General features: G+C 37.3%; 1 long non-coding RNA gene across 1 annotated transcript in view; it reads right to left on the reverse strand.

The window, feature by feature from the left end:
- Positions 1 to 2,039: 2,039 nt before the first annotated feature.
- The window catches only part of LOC142761251 (uncharacterized), a 74,795-nt gene continuing 56,045 nt past the window's right edge, over positions 2,040 to 20,789 (reverse strand). Inside the window, exon 4 of the long non-coding RNA XR_012883583.1 lies at positions 2,040 to 2,418. This is a non-coding gene — a long non-coding RNA (uncharacterized LOC142761251). The remainder of the gene's footprint in view (positions 2,419 to 20,789) is intronic.

A 20,789-nucleotide genomic window follows, 5' to 3' on the forward strand; every position in this document is an offset into this window, starting at 1 on the left:
CAGCGTTGTAACGTCAGGACATTTGCTGCGCATCGGAACGAGGAGGGTAAGTACTGTCAGTTACTATAGTAACAGGTTTAGTATATTACATAGGCCCCAGTTACTATAGTAACTTTTTATTAATACGGTGTGGGGGGCCGCGGGCTCTTCTGGCTTCGGGGCCCGGTCGGAATTGCGACTGCTGCGACCCCTATAGTTACACGACTGCACAAATCCCTGTAGAGAGTGCCACACAGCGCCTTGTAGATAGTGTCAGCCACAGCCCCCTTGTTGATAGCACCAAACAGCCCACCCTTGTAGATAGTGCCACACCCCCCCTATATAGATAGTGCCACACAGTCCCGCTGTAGATAGTGCCTGGGTGCCCCCAAAACAAATAAAAAAATGTATATCCACCTAGCCCCGTTCCGTGCAGAAAGGAGCTCCACAGCCTATGAGGCACTGAGACGGGAGCCTTGCGAAGACCGTCAGTAACTTCATCTAGCCGGCATTCACAGGTATCCTCTACCATTGTCTTATAGGCTGCAGGACTAACGTGGCCTGTAGCCTAGTGAATGGCAGAGCAGGGAGCTCCCAGCTCTGCCATAGTATTTTATTGTATCTGCTTCCTGAGGACACAGATACAAATGAATGTGGCAGTCACCCGGGCCATCAGGCCAATGCTCAGTGCTAATGACACCACTAGTATGTAAGGGCCTTCCAGTCCTAGTCACAGGTGGATATCCGGGCAACTTGGAACAGCCCCTGCATTAGATCCTAGTCATATACTAGTCCTTCTCAATTAATTAGAATATCATCAAAAAGTTAATTTATTTCAGTAATTCAATTAAAAAAGTGAAACTCATATATTATATAGATTCATAACACACAGAGTGATCTATTTCCAGCATTTTTTTTTCTTTTAATGTTGATGATTATGGCTAACAGTTAATGAAAACCAAAAATTTTGTGTCTCAGAAAATTTGAATATTATATAAGCCCAATTTCAAAAATTATTTTTAAGACCGAAATGTTGGCCTACTGAAAACTATGCACAGTATATGCACTCAATACTTGGTCGGGGCTCCTTTTGCATGAATTACTGCATCAATGCGGCGTGGCATGGAGGCGATCAGCCTGTTGCACTGCTGAGGTGTTATGGAAGCCCAGGTTGCTTTGATAGCGGCCTTCAGCTCGTCTTTTCAGTAGGCCAACATTTCGGTATTAAAATCATTTTTAAATTGGGCTTATATAATATTCTAATTTTCTGAGACACTACATTTTAGGTTTTCATTAAGGGTATGTGCACACGTTTAGTAAAAAAAACATCTGAAAATACGGCGCTGTTTTCAGGGGAAAACAGCTCCTGATTTTCAGACTTTTTTTAGCAACTCGCGTTTTTTGCTGCGTTTTTTACGGACGTTTTTGGAGCTGTTTTTCTATAGAGTCAGTGAAAAATGCTCTAAAAACGGCTCAAAAAGTGACAAGCACTTCTTTTTCGTGGGCGTTTTTTTACGCGGCCATTTTTAAAAACAGTAGCGTAAAAATACGCCCCGTCGGAACAGAACGCTGTATTTCCCATTGAAATCAATGGGCGGATGTTTGGAGGCGTTCTGCTTCCGATCTCTCTGCTGTTTTTCGGCCATTTACGGCCCGAAAAACGTCAGAAAATAAGCTGTGTGAACATACCCTAACTGTTAGCCATAACCTTCAACATTAAAATAAAAAAATTGCTGGAAAAAGATCACTCTGTGTGTAATAAATCTATATAATATATGAGTTTCACTTTTTGAATTGAATTACTGAAATAAATTAACTTTTTGATTATATTATAATTCATTGAGAAGGACTAGTATATCCAGGGTCTCCTCCACACTTAGTACACAGTGCTCCATTGCTCCGTCTTGGCGTCCTTCTCAAAGGCACTTGTTCTCCTCACACTCATAGCTACGACTGCCCACAGTGAACGAAATTCCTTGGAAGTCATAATCCTTTCAGAAAATCCCATCTCTGAATTTGGTGCAACCTTCAGGTAAAGAACCACGGAAAAAAAGACCAGATTAAAAATACCAAACCCCACTTCTTCTTCTTTATTGTACTTACAAAATATGAAGATTGTACCATAGCAATTAATGCCAATAAAGGCAATACTAACCAGTTATACAAGAGTAAGCCATATGCATTTCTAGATTTAAAATTATGATCATCTTTATTCCAGTAGACAGCACATGTTGAGGAATATTTTTATAGCGACTCTGGCTAAAAGTATTTATGAAGGGTTGCAAACTTGACACGGCGAATACTTCTGAATGTACATTCAGTTGCTTGACTATCCGAATTTAGATCTGTTCCACGCTATCCTCCTCTCAAATTCAAATGACAGCTCTCATTGAAACAACAGATGATTCAAGTGGCAGCTTCTATCATACGTAGGAAGAGCTCGCAAAAAAAGAGATACAAAAAATATTGTTCAAACATACATAATCATATAAACATAACAGCGTAACAAAATAAGATGTTTTTAGAGACAAACACAAGATTAAAACATGGACAACATCACTTAAATAAAAGACAATAGCAATCTGTTGTCAGAGGACATTAGCAGAAAAACAAGGCTATTGTTTTACTTTATAGGAGCACACTTCATTGTAAAACTATATTTGCAGGTACTTTTTCGTCCCCTAGGCTTAAAAAATTTAACCTATGTTTTCTGACCAAAGATGCAATTCCCAAATTTTAAGCTTACACACAATTCCCCATTCACTGACAGAAATGACACTATCCATTAAGAATCTCTTATTAAAGAAAACACACATATAAAAAACAATATATAATAATAATAATAAGAGTCAGTGGTCAGAAAAAATAAGCAGATACACACAACCGTCGTTTTCACCTATAGGGGTCACCATTTCCCATAGTGCTCTGTTTTTCGACAGGTACTCGGTTACCCGCAGGACGTAAAGATTTGGTCGATTTTTTTCTAATGACACAATTTTCACATTCAAAACATCACACACAATTTCCCATCCATCCCCCCAAAAATGACACCCTCCCCAACAACATTATAACACTGTTATTCCATATTTTGTCATATCAAACATAATATTTATTCCCATATTTCCTATATTGTAAATATCTCTTCCTCTATTAATAACCTTTCATAAAATAGACTCTCAAAAATACAACTATTAACAGTTAGTGGTCAGAAAAATAGGAAGATACACATGTCCGTAGTTTTCACCTATAGGATCCACAATTTCACATAGATCTCTGATTGCCCACAGGTACTTAGTTGCCCCAGGACTTAAAGATTTAATTTACTTTTTCTGACTAATGACACAATTTCCATAATATTTATGCAAACATAATATTTATTCTCATATTTCCTATATTGCTAAATATCCGCACTTACAATGATCTCCACATGCTACATATCTCTTTCTCCTTTAATAACCTTTCATTAAAAAAAACCTCTAAATAAACACCTATTAACAGTCAGTGGTGAGAAAAAATAGGAAGATAACAAACGACCAACGTTTTCACCTACAGGAGCCACCATTTTCCATATAGCTCTGAATACCCACAGGTACTTGGTTGCCCTCAGGACTTAAAGATTTGATGTACTTTTTTTTGACTAATGACACAATTTTTACACTCAAAACATCACATACAATTCCCCATCCATACCACTAGAAACGACACCATCCGCAACAACATGTTCAACCTATAGAATATTTTGTCATATTAAACAAAGTATTTATTCCTACATTTCCTATATTGCTAAATATCCGCACTTACAATGTACTCCCCATGCTACATATCTCTTCCTCTATTAATTTCCTGTCATAAAAAAAACAAACTAAAAAAAACCCATAATAACAATCAGTGGTCATAAAAAATAGGAAGATACACATGTCCATCTTTTTCACCTACAGGAGCCACCATTTCCCATAGAGCTCTGATTGCCCACAGGTACTTGGTTGCCCAGAACTTAAAAATTTGATCTACTTTTTTCTGACTAATGAAACAATTTCTACATTCAAAACATAACCCACGATTCCCAATCCATTCCACCAGAAATTACACCCTCCACATCATTACTCATAATCTATAGAATATTTGTCTCATCCTAATTTGTCCTATTAAACATAACACCCCTGTACAAATAAAAACATTAAAAACAGTCAGTGGTCAGAAAAAATAGGAAGATACTCACGTCCGTCGTTTTCACATATAGGAGCCGCCATTTCCCATAGAGCTCTCATTGCCCACAGGTACTTGGTTCCCCCCAGGACTTAAAGATTTGATCTACTTTTTTCTGAGTAATGACACAATTTCTACATTCAAAACATCACATATAATTCCCCATCCATCCCACCAGAAATGACACCCTCCGAAACATCATGTTTAACCTATAGAATATTTGTTAAACCATATTTTGTCATATGTACTTGGTTGCCGCCAGTTTGAACTACTTTTTCTGACTAATGACACAATTTCAACATTCAAAACATTACATACAATTCCCCATCCATCCCACCACAAATGACACCCTCCCCAACATCATGTTTAACCTATAGAATAATTGTTAATCCATATTTTGTCATATCAAACATAGTACTTATTCCCATATTTCCCATATTGCGAAATATCCGCACTTACAATGATCTCCCCATGCTACATATCTCTTCCTCTATTAATAAATAACCTTTCATAACGAAAAAACCTCTAAAAAAAACCATAATAACAGTCAGTGGTCAGAAAAAATAGGAAGATACACATGTCCGTCGTTTTTACCTATAGGAGCAACCATTTTCCATATAGCTCTAATTGCCCACAGGTACTTGGATGCCCCCAGGACTTAAAGATTTGATCTACTTATCTTCTAGCTAATGACACAATTTCTACATTCAAAACATAGCCCACAATTCCCAATCCATCCTCCCAGAAATTACACCCTCCACATCATTACTCATAACCTATAGAATATTTGTCACATCCTAATTTGTCCTATTAAACATAACACCCCCTGTACAAATAAAAACATTAGAGACAGTCAGTGGTCAGAAAAAATAGGAAGTGTTAGAGTGATCTTTTCTAGATAACAGAATTTGTCCAGGATTAATTCAAATTCACAAAAATGACAGATCGAGAGAGATTTCACATACAATGGTTTGATGTACAGAAATCTGAAATGGCTGTGAACGGATCCTTTATTTATAGGTTCACGCTTTCACTTAACACACATTAACCAATGCCATGTATACAAATGCATACATTCAAAAATACTTCTATATAAGGTAATGACTTCCTTCCTAGAATCCTTTCAAACACATCAACTATTCATTAGTTTTGATTGCTAGATGACATCATCTTAATTCCATGTATTCAAATGATGGGGAAAAGGAATGGAAATGTTCAAACATATCTTATACATATCTCATACATATCTAATTGAATATAATGCAGTTATTTTGATCATTTAAACAATTTATACAAATCATTTTAATAATTTACTGCATCCAACTACTCTATCCCTATGGGACCCGATATTCTCTGAAGGTGAAAACTTGGATCCTCCTATCCCTTCCTAAACTAGTATAGTGGCCATTAAGTTGGGGAATCTACCTATCATGAGTTATAGTCGAAACTGTGGTATATCACGGATTATACGGGTAGCCATATAAACAGTGGGATCGTCAAACTTGCCTTGAGATCCTTTCCCACAGATCATCTATAAATCATTTACCTAAGAGTGGAGTGTTCCTGGCCACACAAATTTATCCCTAATGATCTGATTCCTTCCTCACAACACCACAATGGACACATATGTCAACTTGAGAGGGGATCTATCCATCACAGTAGACGCATATCCATCGAGGCATGAGAACTGCTACTGGGAGAAAGGATGTAGAAGTTATTTTATGTCCCAATGTTACTCCTTTTTCTACACATGGAACTTTAATCTGTGTTGGGTTTTTCTAACAATTACAAGACTTCGTCATCAGTATAAAAATTTGTTTGACAATAAGATAAATCGGTATTCTTATAATAAATAGCTGCAAAGCTACATGTAATATTCCGTAAAACCAAGCACCTATTCCCTTAAACCAGTTAGCTGTTAGCCAACTAAGCCAATCGGGCAATATGAAATTCCAGTCACCCTGAGAGTTAACTTTCTTGAACTCTTCCTTAACCCTCTTCGCCTTGATATCACATTTGACTTGCAACAGTCCAGAGGGTTCTATATAATGGCAGCAGGCAGGGCCTACTATCTGACACGTACCGCCTTGGGATGTTATCCGATAGTCCAGGACCAAAGCATGCTGATTAGTTACTAAGATAAGCTGACTGGTAAGTGTGCTAGTTATATTTAAAGCATCATAAACATATTCTGCAATATGTCAGCAAGCTTTTCAATATTATGAGTGATAGGCCTAACTTTTCTTGCCAGGAAACATGTACTAGGGATTTAGCCTTACTTGGGTTGGCTTCCCTCATAAACAACATATGATTTGGTATGTCACTGTAAGGAAAATCATTATTTTCGCATACCCATGTGGGAAGCTGGAGTCTAGCAATTGTACAGGTTCGTTTTGCTCCCATAGGTATCCATTTATAGGCAATATGACCACATAATACATAGATATAATTTGGAAGCATATAGATGCCACTTATATGATGTATCATCAAATCTGCCAGTTCCCCAAACCTTAGGGAATTATGGAAAAGGCACCATGGTTCACTAGTCTTGTTACCCATGGGGCAATGGTATCTTTCCTGTCTGTATATAGAAGGATCATTTTGATTATAATTATCCCCAAGATTAGGAATAGCTCCCTTTTGGGTATAGGTGGTATTTTCTCCTTTCGTGAAATTTAACGCACATCTCCAACTGGATCATGCACATACCGGCCCAAACATTTTTTTGAATATGGCATGTTACAGCCTAGATAGTCTGAAGCCTTCTGGCCACCTCATCTGCCATTCGGTTACCTACGACCTCAGGTGACTGTTTCATTGTGTGCGCCTGGACTTTTATAATGGCTGCCTTTTTAGGTAGCTGTTAGGCTCTGAATAGGTTTGCTAATGTTTCACTAAGTGTCAGTGGTCAGAAAAAATAGGAAGATACACACGTCCGTCGTTTTCACCTATAGGAGCCACAATTTCCCATAGAGCTCTAATTGCCCACAGGTACTTGATTCCCCCAGGACGTAAAGATTTGATCTACTTTTTTCTGACTAATGACACAATTTCCACATTCAAAATATCACATACAATTCCTCATCTATCCCACCAGAAATGACACCCTCCGCAAAATCATGTTTAACCTATAGAATATTTGTTAATCCATCTTTTGTGATATCAAACATAGTATTTATTCCCATATTTCCTATATTGAAAAATATACGCACTTACAATGATATCCCCATGCTACATATCTCTTCCTCTATTAATAACCTTTCAAACTGTCAGTGGTCAGAAAAAATAGGAAGATACATACGACCAACGTTTTCACCTACAGGAGCTACCATTTTCCAATCCATCCCCCCAGAAATTACACCCTCCACATCATTACTCATAACCTATAGAATATTTGTCTCATCCTTATTTGTCCTATTAAACATAACACCCCTGTACAAATAAAAACATTAAAAACAGTCAGTGGTCAGAAAAAATAGGAAGATACACATGTCTGTCGTTTTCACCTATAAGTGTGCTAGTTATATTTAAAGCATCATAAACATATTTTGTAATATGTCAGCAAGATTTTCAATATTATGTGCCTACTAGTGTAAGTGATAGGCCTAACTTTTCTTGCCAGGAAACATGTACTAGGGACTTAGCCTTACTTGGGTTGGCTTCCCTCTTTAACAACATATGATTTGGTATGTTACTGTAAGGAAAATCATTATTTTCGCATAACCATGTGGGTAGCTGGAGTCTAGCTAATGTACAGGTTCCTTCTACTCCTATGGGTATCCATTTATAAGCAATTTGACCACAGAATATATAGATATCATTTGGAAACATAAAGGCGCCACTCATATGATGTTTCATCATATCTGCTAGTTCTCCAAACCTTAGGGAATTATTGAAAAGGCACCATGGTTTACTAGTCTTGTTACCCATGGGGCAATGATATCTTTCCTGTCTGTATATAGAAGGATCACTTTGATTATAATTATCTCCAAGATTAGGAATAGCTCCCCTTTGGGTACAGGTGGTATTTTCTCCTTTCGTGAAATTTGACGCCCATCTCCAACTGGATCAGGCACATACCGGCCCAAACAGTCTTTTGATTATGGCATGTTACAATCTAGATAATCTGAAGCCTTCTGGCAACCTCATCTGCCATTCGGTTACCTACGACCTCAGGTGACTGTTTCATTGTGTGCGCCTGGACTTTTATAATGGCTGCCTTTTTAGGTAGCTTTTAGGCTCTGAATAGGGATGCTAAATCTTCACTATTTTTCACAGGTTTACCTGATAAGCCAACAAAATCTCTGCTCCTCCAAATTGGGCCATAATCATGTGCAATACCCTCACCAACATTATTTTAACCTATAGAATATCTGTTAATTTATATTTGTCCTATAAATCATAATATGTATTCTTATATTTCCTATAATACAAAATATCCCCATTTACAATGATCTCCCCATGCTAATTATCTCTTCCTCTATTAATAACCTTTTATTTAAAAAAAACACCTAATGAGTGTCAGTGGTCAGAAAAAATAGGAAGATACACACGATTGCCGTTTTCACCTGATTGCCCCCAGGACTTAAAGATTTGATCTACTTTTTTCTGACTGACACAATTTCTACATTTAAAACATCACACTCAATTCTCCATTCATTCCACCAGAAATGACACCCTCCACATCATTACTCATAACCTATAGAATATTTGTCACATCTTAATTTGTCCTATTAAACATTACACCCCTATCGAAATAAAAACATTAAAAACAGTCAGTGGTCAGAAAAATAGGAAGATACACACATCCGTCGTTTTCACCTATAGAAGCCAACATTTCCCATAGAGCTCTGATTGCCCACAGGTACTTGGTTGCCGCAGGACATAAAGATTTGATCTACATTTTTCTGACCAATGACACAATTCCTAAATTCCTAACATAACCCACTATTCCCAATCCATCCCCCCAGAAATTACACACTCCACATCATTACTCATAACCTATAGAATATTTGTCGCATCCTAATTTGTCCTATTAAACATAACACCTCCTGTACAAATAAAAACAATAAAGACAGTCAGTGTTCAGAAAAAGTAGGAAGATACACACATCTGTTGCTTACCTAAAGGAGCCACCATTTCCCATAGAGCTCTGATTGCCCACAGGTACATGGTTGCCCCAGGACTTAAAGATTTGATCTACTTTTTTCTCACTAATGACACAATTTCTACATTCAAAACAACACACACCATTCCCCATCCACCCCCCAGAAATTACACCCTTTACAACATCATTGTTAGCTGATATAATATTTGTTAGTCCATATTTTGTCCTATCAAACATAGTATTTATTCCCATATTTCCTATATTGCAAAATATCTGCACTTACAATGATCTCCCAACGCTACATATCTCTTCCTCTATTAATAACCTTTCATAAGGAAGCCCTCTAAAAAAAACATACCAGTCAGTGGTCAGAAAAAATAGGAGTATACTCAATTCCGTTGTTTTCACCTATAGGGGCCAACATTTACCATAGAGCTCTGATTGCCCACAAGTACTTGGTTGCCCCCAGGACTTAAAGATTTGATCTACTTTTTTCTGACTAATGACACAATTTCTAAATTCCTAACATAACCCACTATTCCCAATCCATCCCCCCAGAAATTACACCCTCCACATTATTACACATAACCTATAGAATATTTGTCTCATCCTAATTTGTCCTATGAAACATAACACCCCCTGTAGAAATATAAACATTAAAAACAGTCAGTGGTCAGAAAAAATAGTAAGATACACACATCCGTTGCTTTCACCTACAGGAGCCACCATTTCCCATAGAGCTCTGATTGCCCACAGGTACTTGATTCCCCCAGGACTTAAAGATTTGATCTACTTTTTTCTGACTAATGACAAAATTTCTACATTTAAAACATCACACTCAATACCTCATCCATCCCCCAGAAATTCCGCCCTCCCCAACGTCATGCTTAACCTATAGAATATCTGTGAATTTATATTTTGTCCTATCAAACATAATATTTATTTTCCATATTTCCTATATAACAAAATATTGCCTTTTACAATGAACTCCCCATGCTACATATCTCTTCCTCTATTATTAAACTTTCATAAAATAAACTCTAAAAAAAAAACAAATAAGAAGAGTCAGTGGTCAGAAAAAATAGGAGTATACTCAATTCCGTTGTTTTCACCTATAGGAGCCACCATTTCTCATAGAGCTCTGATTGTGCACAAGTACTTGGTTGCCCCCAGGACTTAAAGATTTGATCTACTTTTTTCTGACTAATGACACAATTTCTACATTCAAAACAACACACACCATTCCCCATCCAAGCCCCACAGAAATGACACCCTTTATAACATCATGTTTAGCCGATATAATATTTGTTAGTCCATATTTTGTCCTATCAAACATAGTATTTATTCCCATATTTCCTATATTGCAAAATATCTGCACTTACAATGATCTCCCAACGCTACATATCTCTTCCTCTATTAATAACCTTTCATAAGGAAGCCCTTTAAAAAAACATAATAACAGTCAGTGGTCAGAAAAAATAGGAGTATACTCAATTCCGTTGTTTTCACCTATAGGGGCCACCATTTTCCATAGAACTCTGATTGTGCACAAGTACTTGGTTGCCCCAGGACTTAAAGATTTGATCTACTTTTTTCTGACTAATGACACAATTTCTAAATTCCTAACATAACCCACTATTCCCAATCGATCCCCCCAGAAATTACACCCTCCACATCATTATTACACATAATCTATAGAATATTTGTCTCATCCTAATTTGTCCTATGAAACATAACACCCTCTGTACAAATAAAAACATTAAAAACAGTCAGTGGTCAGAAAAAATAGTAATTTACACACATCCGTTGCTTTCACCTACAGGAGCCACCATTTCCCATAGAGCTCTGATTGCCCACAGGTACTTGGTTGCCCCAGGACTTAAAGATTTGATCTACTTTTTTCTGACTAATGACACAATTTCTACATTCAAAACAACACAAACCATTCCCCATCCACCCCTCAGAAATTACACCCTTTACAACATCATGTTTAGCTGATATAATATTTGTTAGTCCATATTTTGTTCTATCAAACATAGTATTTATTCCCATATTTCCTATATTGCAAAATATCTGCACTTACAAAAATGATCTCCCAACGCTACATATCTCTTCCTCTATTAATAACCTTTCATAAAGAAGCCCTCTAAAAAAACATAACAGTCAGTGGTCAGAAAAAATAGGAGTATACTCAATTCCGTTGTTTTCACCTATAGGCGCCACCATTTCCCATAGAGCTCTGATTGCGCACAAGTACTTGATTGCCCCCAGGACTTAAAGATTTGATTTACTTTTTTCTGACTAATGACACAATTTCTAAATTTAAAACATCACACTCAATACCTCATCCATCCCCCAGAAATTCCGCCATCCCCAACATCATGCTTAACCTATAGAATATCTGTGAATTTATATTTTGTCCTATCAAACATAATATTTATTTTCCATATTTCCTATATAACAAAATATTCCCTTTTAGGGTATGTGCACACACACTAATTACGTCCGTAATTGACGGACGTATTTCGGCCGCAAGTACCGGACCGAACACAGTGCAGGGAGCCGGGCTCCTAGCATCTAAGTTATATACGATGCTAGGAGTCCCTGCCTCTCTGCAGGACAACTGTCTCGTACTGTAATCATGTTTTCAGTACGGGACAGTAGTTCCACGGAGAGGCAGGGACTCCTAGCATCGTACATATGTATGATGCTAGGAGCCCGGCTCCCTGCACTGAGTTCGGTCCACTACTTGCGGCCGAAATACGTCCGTAAATTACGGACGTAATTAGTGTGTGTGCACATACCCTTACAATGAACTCCCCATGCTACATATCTCTTCCTCTATTATTAACCTTTCATAAAATAAACTCTAAAAAAAAAACAAATAAGAAGAGTCAGTGGTCAGAAAAAATAGGAGTATACTCATTTCCGTTGTTTTCACCTATAGGAGCCACCATTTCTCATAGAGCTCTGATTGTGCACAAGTACTCGGTTGCCCCCAGGACTTAAAGATTTGATCTACTTTTTTCTGACTAATGACACAATTTCTATACTCCTAACATAGCCCACTATTCCCAATCCATCCCCCCAGATATTACACCCTCCACATCATTACTCATAACCTATAGAATATTTGTCTCATCCTAATTTGTCCTATTAAACATAACACCCCCTGTACAAATAAAAACATTAGAGACAGTCAGTGGTCAGAAAAAGTAGAAAGATACACACATCTGTTGCTTTCACCTATAGGAGCCACCATTTCCCATAGAGCTCTGATTGCCCACAGGTACTTGGTTGCCCCAGGACTTAAAGATTTGATCTACTTTTTTCTGACTAATGACACAATTTCTACATTCAAAACAACACACACCATTCCCCATCCAAGCCCCCCAGAAATTATACCCTTTACAACATCATGTTTAGCTGATATAATATTTGTTAGTCCATATTTTGTCCTATCAAACATAGTAGTTATTCCCATGTTTCCTATATTGCAAAATATCTGCACTTACAATGATCTCCCAACGCTACATATCTCTTCCTCTATTAATAACCTTTCATAAGGAAGCCCTCAAAAAACATAACAGTCAGTGGTCAGAAAAAATAGGAGTATACTCAATTCCGTTGTTTTCACCTATAGGCGCTACTATTTCCCATAGAGCTCTGATTGTGCACAAGTACTTGATTGCCCCCAGGACTTAAAGATTTGATTTACTTTTTCTGACTAATGACACAATTTCTACATTTAAAACATCACACTCAATACCTCATCCATCCCCCAGAAATTCCACCATCCCCAACATCATGCTTAACCTATAGAATATCTGTGAATTTATATTTTGTCCTATCAAACATAATATTTATTTTCCATATTTCCTATATAACAAAATATTCCCTTTTACAATGAACTCCCCATGCTACATATCTCTTCCTCTATTATTAACCTTTCATAAAATAAACTCTAAAAAAAAAACAAATAAGAAGAGTCAGTGGTCAGAAAAAATAGGAGTATACTCATTTCCGTTGTTTTCACCTATAGGAGCCACCATTTCTCATAGAGCTCTGATAGTGCACAAGTACTTGGTTGCCCCCAGGACTTAAAGATTTGATCTACTTTTTTCTGACTAATGACACAATTTCTAAATTCCTAACATAACCCACTATTCCCAATCCATCCCCCCAGAAATTACACCCTCCACATCATTATTACACATAATCTATAGAATATTTGTCTCATCCTAATTTGTCCTATGAAACATAACACCCCCTGTACAAATAAAAACATTAAAAACAGTCAGTGGTCAGAAAAAATAGTAATTTACACACATCCGTTGCTTTCACCTACAGGAGCCACCATTTCCCATAGAGCTCTGATTGCCCACAGGTACTTGGTTGCCCCAGGACTTAAAGATTTGATCTACTTTTTTCTGACTAATGACACAATTTCTAAATTCCTAACATAACCCACTATTCCCAATCCATCCCCCCAGAAATTACACCCTCCACATCATTATTACACATAATCTATAGAATATTTGTCTCATCCTAATTTGTCCTATGAAACATAACACCCCCTGTACAAATAAAAACATTAAAAACAGTCAGTGGTCAGAAAAAATAGTAATTTACACACATCCGTTGCTTTCACCTACAGGAGCCACCATTTCCCATAGAGCTCTGATTGCCCACAGGTACTTGGTTGCCCCAGGACTTAAAGATTTGATCTACTTTTTTCTGACTAATGACACAATTTCTACATTTAAAACATCACACTCAATACCTCATCCATCCCCCAGAAATTCCGCCATCCCCAACATCATGCTTAACCTATAGAATATCTGTGAATTTATATTTTGTCCTATCAAACATAATATTTATTTTCCATATTTCCTATATAACAAAATATTCCCTTTTACAATGAACTCCCCATGCTACATATCTCTTCCTCTATTATTAACCTTTCATAAAATAAACTCTAAAAAAAAAACAAATAAGAAGAGTCAGTGGTCAGAAAAAATAGGAGTATACTCAATTCCGTTGTTTTCACCTATAGGAGCCACCATTTCTCATAGAGCTCTGATTGTGCACAAGTACTTGGTTGCCCCCAGGACTTAAAGATTTGATCTACTTTTTTCTGACTAATGACACAATTTCTATACTCCTAACATAGCCCACTATTCCCAATCCATCCCCCCAGATATTACACCCTCCACATCATTACTCATAACCTATAGAATATTTGTCTCATCCTAATTTGTCCTATTAAACATAACACCCCCTGTACAAATAAAAACATTAGAGACAGTCAGTGGTCAGAAAAAGTAGAAAGATACACACATCTGTTGCTTTCACCTATAGGAGCCACCCTTTCCCATAGAGCTCTGATTGCCCACAGGTACTTGGTTGCCCCAGGACTTAAAGATTTGATCTACTTTTTTCTGACTAATGACACAATTTCTACATTCAAAACAACACACACCATTCCCCATCCAAGCCCCACAGAAATGACACCCTTTATAACATCATGTTTAGCCGATATAATATTTGTTAGTCCATATTTTGTCCTATCAAACATAGTATTTATTCCCATATTTCCTATATTGCAAAATATCCGCACTTACAATGATCTCCCAACGCTACATATCTCTTCCTCTATTATTAACCTTTCATAAAATAAAATCTAAAAAAACAAACAAATAAGAAGAGTCAGAAAAAATAGGAGTATACTCAATTCCGTTTTTTTCACCTATAGGGGCCACCATTTCCCATAGAGCTCTGATTGTGCACAAGTACTCGGTTGCCCCCAGGACTTAAAGATTTGATCTACTTTTTTCTGACTAATGACACAATTTCTACATTCCTAACATAACCCACTATTCCCAATCCATCCCCCCAGAAATTACACCCTCCACATCATTACTCATAACCTATAGAATATTTGTCTCATCCTAATTTGTCCTATTAAACATAACACCCCCTGTACAAATAAAAACTTCAAAAACAGTCAGTGGTTAGAAAAAATAGGAAGATACACGTCTGTCGTTTTCACCTATATCAGCCACCATTTCCCATAGAGCTCTGATTGCCCACAGGTACTTGGTTGCCCCAAAGACATATAGATATGATCTACTTTCTTCTGGCTTCTATATTCAAAACATAGCCCACAATTCCCATCCCCCCAGAAATTACACCATCCAGATCATTATCATAATCTATAGAATATTTGTCACATCCTAATTTGTCCTATTAAACATAACACCCCTGTACAAATGTAAACATTAAAAACAGTCAGTGGACAGAAGAAAACGGAAGTGTTAGAGTGATCTCCATCAACCTTAAGTTCCTTTTGTTGATAACAGAATTTGTCCAGGATTCAATCAAATTCACAAAAATGACAGATCGGCAGAGATTTCACATACAATGGTTTGATGTACAGAAATCTAAAATGGCTGTGAACGGAGCCTTTATTTATAGGTTCACGCTTTCACTTAACACACATTAACCAATGCCATGTATACAAATGCATGCATTCAAAAATACTTCTATATAAGGTAATGACTTTCTTCCTAGAATCCTTTCAAACACATCAACTATTTATTAGTTTGGATTGCTAGATGACGTCATCTTAATTCCATGTATTCAAATGATGGGGAAAGGGAATGGAAATCTTAAAACATATCTTATACATATCTCATACATATCTAATTGAATATAATGAAGTTTTTTTGATAATTTATACAATTTATACAAATTACTCTAATAGCATCCAACGATTTTATCCCTATGGGACCCAATATCCTCTGAAGGTGAAAACTTGGACCCTCCTATCCCTTCCTAAACTAGTATAGGGGCCATTAGATTGGGGAATCTACCTATCATGAGTTACAGCCGAAACTGTGGTATATCACGGATTATACGGGTAGCCATATAAACAGTGGGATCATCAAACTTGCCTTGAGATCCTTTCCCACAGATCATCTATAAATCATTTACCTAAGAGTGGGGTGTTCCTGGCCACACAAATCTATCCCTAATTATCTTATTCCTTCCTGACAACCACAATGGACGCATATGTCAACTTGAGAGGGGTTCCATTCATCACAGTAGACGCATATCCATCGAGGCATGGGAACTGCTACTGGGAGCAAGGATGTAGAAGTTATTTCATGTCCCAATGTTACTCCTTTTTCTACACATGGAACTTTAATCTGTGTTGGGTTTTTCTAACAATTACAAGACTTCGTCATCAGTATAAAAATTTGATTGACAGTCAGGTAAATCAGTATTCTTATAATAAATACCTGCAAAGCTACATGTAATATTCCGTAAAACCAAGCACCTATTCCCTTAAACCATATAGCTGTTAGCCAACTAAGCCAATCTGGCAATTTGAAATTCCAGTCACCCTGAGTTAACTTTCCTGAACTCTTCCTTAACCCTCTTCGCCTTGATATCACACTAGACTTGCAACAGTCCAGAGGGTTCTATATAATGGCAGCAGGCAGGGCCTACTATCTGACACGTACCGCCTAGGGATGTTATCCGATATTCCAGGACCAAAGCATGCTGATTAGTTACTAAGATAAGCTGACTGGTAAGTGTGCTAGTTATATTTAAAGCATCATAAACATATTCTGCAATATGTCAGCAAGCTTTTCAATATTATGTGCCTACTAGTGTAAGTGATAGGCCTAACTTTTCTTGCCAGGAAACATGTACTAGGGATTTAGCCTTACCTGGGTTGGCTTCCCTCTTAAACAACATATGATTTGGTATGTTACTCTAAGGAAAATCAGTATTTTTCGCATAGCCATGTGGGTAGCTGGAGTCTAGCTAATGTACAGGTTCCTTCTGCTCCTATGGGTATCCATTGATAGGCATTATGACCACAGAATATATAGATATCATTTGGAAGCATATAGGCGCCACTCATATGATGTTTCATCATATCTGCTAGTTCCCCAAACCTTAGGGAATTATTGAAAAGGCACCATGGTTCACTAGTCTTGTTACCCATGGGGCAATGATATATTTCCTGTCTGTATATAGAAGGATCACTTTGATTATAATTATCCCCAAGATTAGGAATAGCTCCCCTTTGGGTACAGGTGGTATTTTCTCCTTTCGTGAAATTTGACGCCCATCTCCAACTGGATCATGCACATACCGGCCCAAACAGTCTTTTGATTATGGCATGTTACAATCTAGATAATCTGAAGCCTTCTGGCAACCTCATCTGCCATTCGGTTACCTACAACCTCAGGTGACTGTTTCATTGTGTGCGCCTGGACTTTTATAATGGCTGTCTTTTTAGGTAGCTGTTAGGCTCTGAATAGGGCTGCTAAATCTTCACTGTTTTTCACAGCTTTACCTGATAAGCCAACAAAATCTCTGCTCTTCCAAATTGGGCTATAATCATGTGCAACGCCCTCCCCAATATCATTTTAACTTATAGCATCTGTCTTATTTGTCCTATTAATCATAATATGTATTCTTATATTTCCTATAATACAAAATATTCCCATTTACAAATATTTCCCCATGCTAATTATCTCTTTCTCTGTTAATAACCTTTTATAAAAAAAACACTCCAAAAAAAACACCTAATAACAGTCAGTGGTCAGAAAAAACTAGGAAGATACATACGACCAATGTTTTCACCTACAGGAGCCACCATTTTCCATATAGCTCTGATTACCCACAGGTACTTGGTTGCCCTTTAGGACTTAAAGATTTGATGTACTTTTTTTTGACTAATGACACAATTTTTACACTCAAAACATCACATACAATTCCCCATCCATACCACTAGAAACGACACCATCCGCAACATCATGTTCAACCTATAGAATATTTGTTAATCCATATTTTGTCATATTAAACATAGTATTTATTCCTACATTTCCTATATTGCTAAATATCCGCACTTATAATATACTCCCCATGCTACATATCTCTTCCTCTATTAATTTCCTGTCATAAAAAAACAAACTAAAAAAAACCCATAATAACTATCAGTGGTCATAAAAAAAAGGAAAATACACATGTCCATCTTTTTCACCTATAGGAGCCACCTTTTCCCATAGAGCTCTAAATGTGCACAGGTACTTCGTTGCCCTCAGGACTTAAAGATTTTATCTACTTTTATTTCTGATTAATGACACAATTTCTACATTCCTAACATAACCCACTATTCCCAATCCATCCCCCCAGAAATTACACCCCCATATCATTACTCATAACCTATAGAATATTTGACACATCCTAATTTGTCCTATTAAACATAACACCCCCTGTACAAATAAAAACATTAAAAACAGTCAGTGGTCAGAAAAAATAGGAAGATACACACGTCTGTCGTTTTCACCTATAGGGGCCTCCATTTCCCATAGAGCTCTAATTGCCCACAGGTACTTGGTTCCCCCCAGGACTTAAAGATTTGATCTACTTTTTTCTGACTAATGACACAATTTCCACATTCAAAACATCACATACAATTCCCCATCCATCCCACCACAAATGACACCCTCCGCAACGTCATGTTTAACCTATAGAATATTTGTTAATCCATGTTTTGTGATATCAAACATAGTATTTATTCCCATATTTCCTATATTGAAAAATATACGCACTTACAATGATATCCCCATGCTACATATCTCTTCCTCTATTAATAACCTTTCATTTAAAAAAAACCATACTCTAATACACACTTTCGCCGTTTTCACCTATAGCAGCCACCATTTTCCATATAGCGCTGATTGCCCACAGGTACTTGGTTGCGCTCAGGACTTAAAGATTTGATCTACTTTTTTCTGAGTGACACAATTTCTACATTTTTAAAAATTACACTCAATTCCTCATCCATCCCCCCAGAAATTACTCATAACCTATAGAATATTTGTCACATCCTAATTTGTCCTATAGAAATAAAAACATTAAACACTGTCAGTGGTCAGAAAAATAGGAAGATACACACATCTGTCGTTTTCATCTATAGAAGCCAGCATTTCCCATAGAGCTCTGATTGCCCACAGGTACTTGGTTGCCCCCAGGACATAAAGATTTGATCTATATTTTTCTGACCAATGACACAATTCTACATTCAAAACATCTCACTCAATACCTCATCCATCCCCCAGAAATTCCGCCCTCCCCAACATCATGTTTAACCTATGAAATATCTGTGAATTTATATTTTGTCCTATCAAACATAATATTTATTTCCATATTTCCTATATAACAAAATATTCCCTTTTACAATGAACTCCCCATGCTACATATCTCTTCCTCTATTATTAACCTTTCATAAAATAAAATCTAAAAAAACAAACAAATAAGAAGAGTCAGTGGTCAGAAAAAAAAAAGAATATACTCAATTCCGTTGTTTTCACCTATAGGAGCCACCATTTCCCATAGAACTCTGATTGTGCACAAGTACTTGGTTGCCCCCAGGACTTAAAGATTTGATCTACTTTTTTCTGACTAATGACACAATTTCTACATTCCTAACATAACCCACTATTCCCAATCCATCCCCCCAGAAATTACACCCTCCACATCATTACTCATAACCTATAGAATATTTGTCTCATCCTAATTTGTCCTATTAAACATAACACCCCCTGTACAAATAAAAACTTTAAAAACAGTCAGTGGTTAGAAAAAATAGTAAGATACACATGTCTGTCGTTTTCACCTATATCAGCCACCATTTCCCATAGAGCTCTGATTGCCCACAGGTACTTGGTTGCCCCAAAGACATAAAGATATGATCTACTTTCTTCTGGCTTCTACATTCAAAACATAGCCCACAATTCCCATCCCAACAGAAATTACACAATCCAGATCATTACTCACAATCTATAGAATATTTGTCACATCCTAATTTGTCCTATTAAACATAACACCCCTGTACAAATGTAAACATTAAAAACAGTCAGTGGAAAGAAGAAAACGGAAGTGTTAGGGCATGACCACACATGGCGGAATTCCTCCGCAACTGTCCGCATCAATGCCGCACAGAATCTGCGTTGCAGATTCTGCAGCGGATCTGCACAAAATGTGCAGAAAATTGATGCGGACTGGCCGCTGCGGACTGCAGGAAAAGTGCTTCTCTTCTCCCTATTCAGTGCAGGATAGAGAGAAGGGACAGCACTTTCCCTAGTGAAAGTCAAAGAAATTCATACTTACCGGCCGTTGTCTTGGTGACGCGTCCCTCTTTCGGCATCCGGCCCGACCTCCCTGGATGACGCTCCAGTCCATGTGACCGCTGCAGCCTGTGCTTGGCCTGTGATTGGCTGCAGCCGTCACTTACACTGAAACGTCATCCTGGGAGGCCGGACTGGAGACAGACGCAGGGAGTTCTCGGTAAGTATGAACTTATATTTTTTTTTACAGATACATGTATATTGAGATCGGTAGTCACTGTCCCGGGTGCAGAAACAGTTACTGCCGATCGCGTAACTCTTTCAGCACCCTGGACAGTGACTAT

This window comes from Rhinoderma darwinii, chromosome 4 (assembly GCF_050947455.1).
Source record: "Rhinoderma darwinii isolate aRhiDar2 chromosome 4, aRhiDar2.hap1, whole genome shotgun sequence".
NCBI lineage: Eukaryota > Metazoa > Chordata > Amphibia > Anura > Rhinodermatidae > Rhinoderma > Rhinoderma darwinii.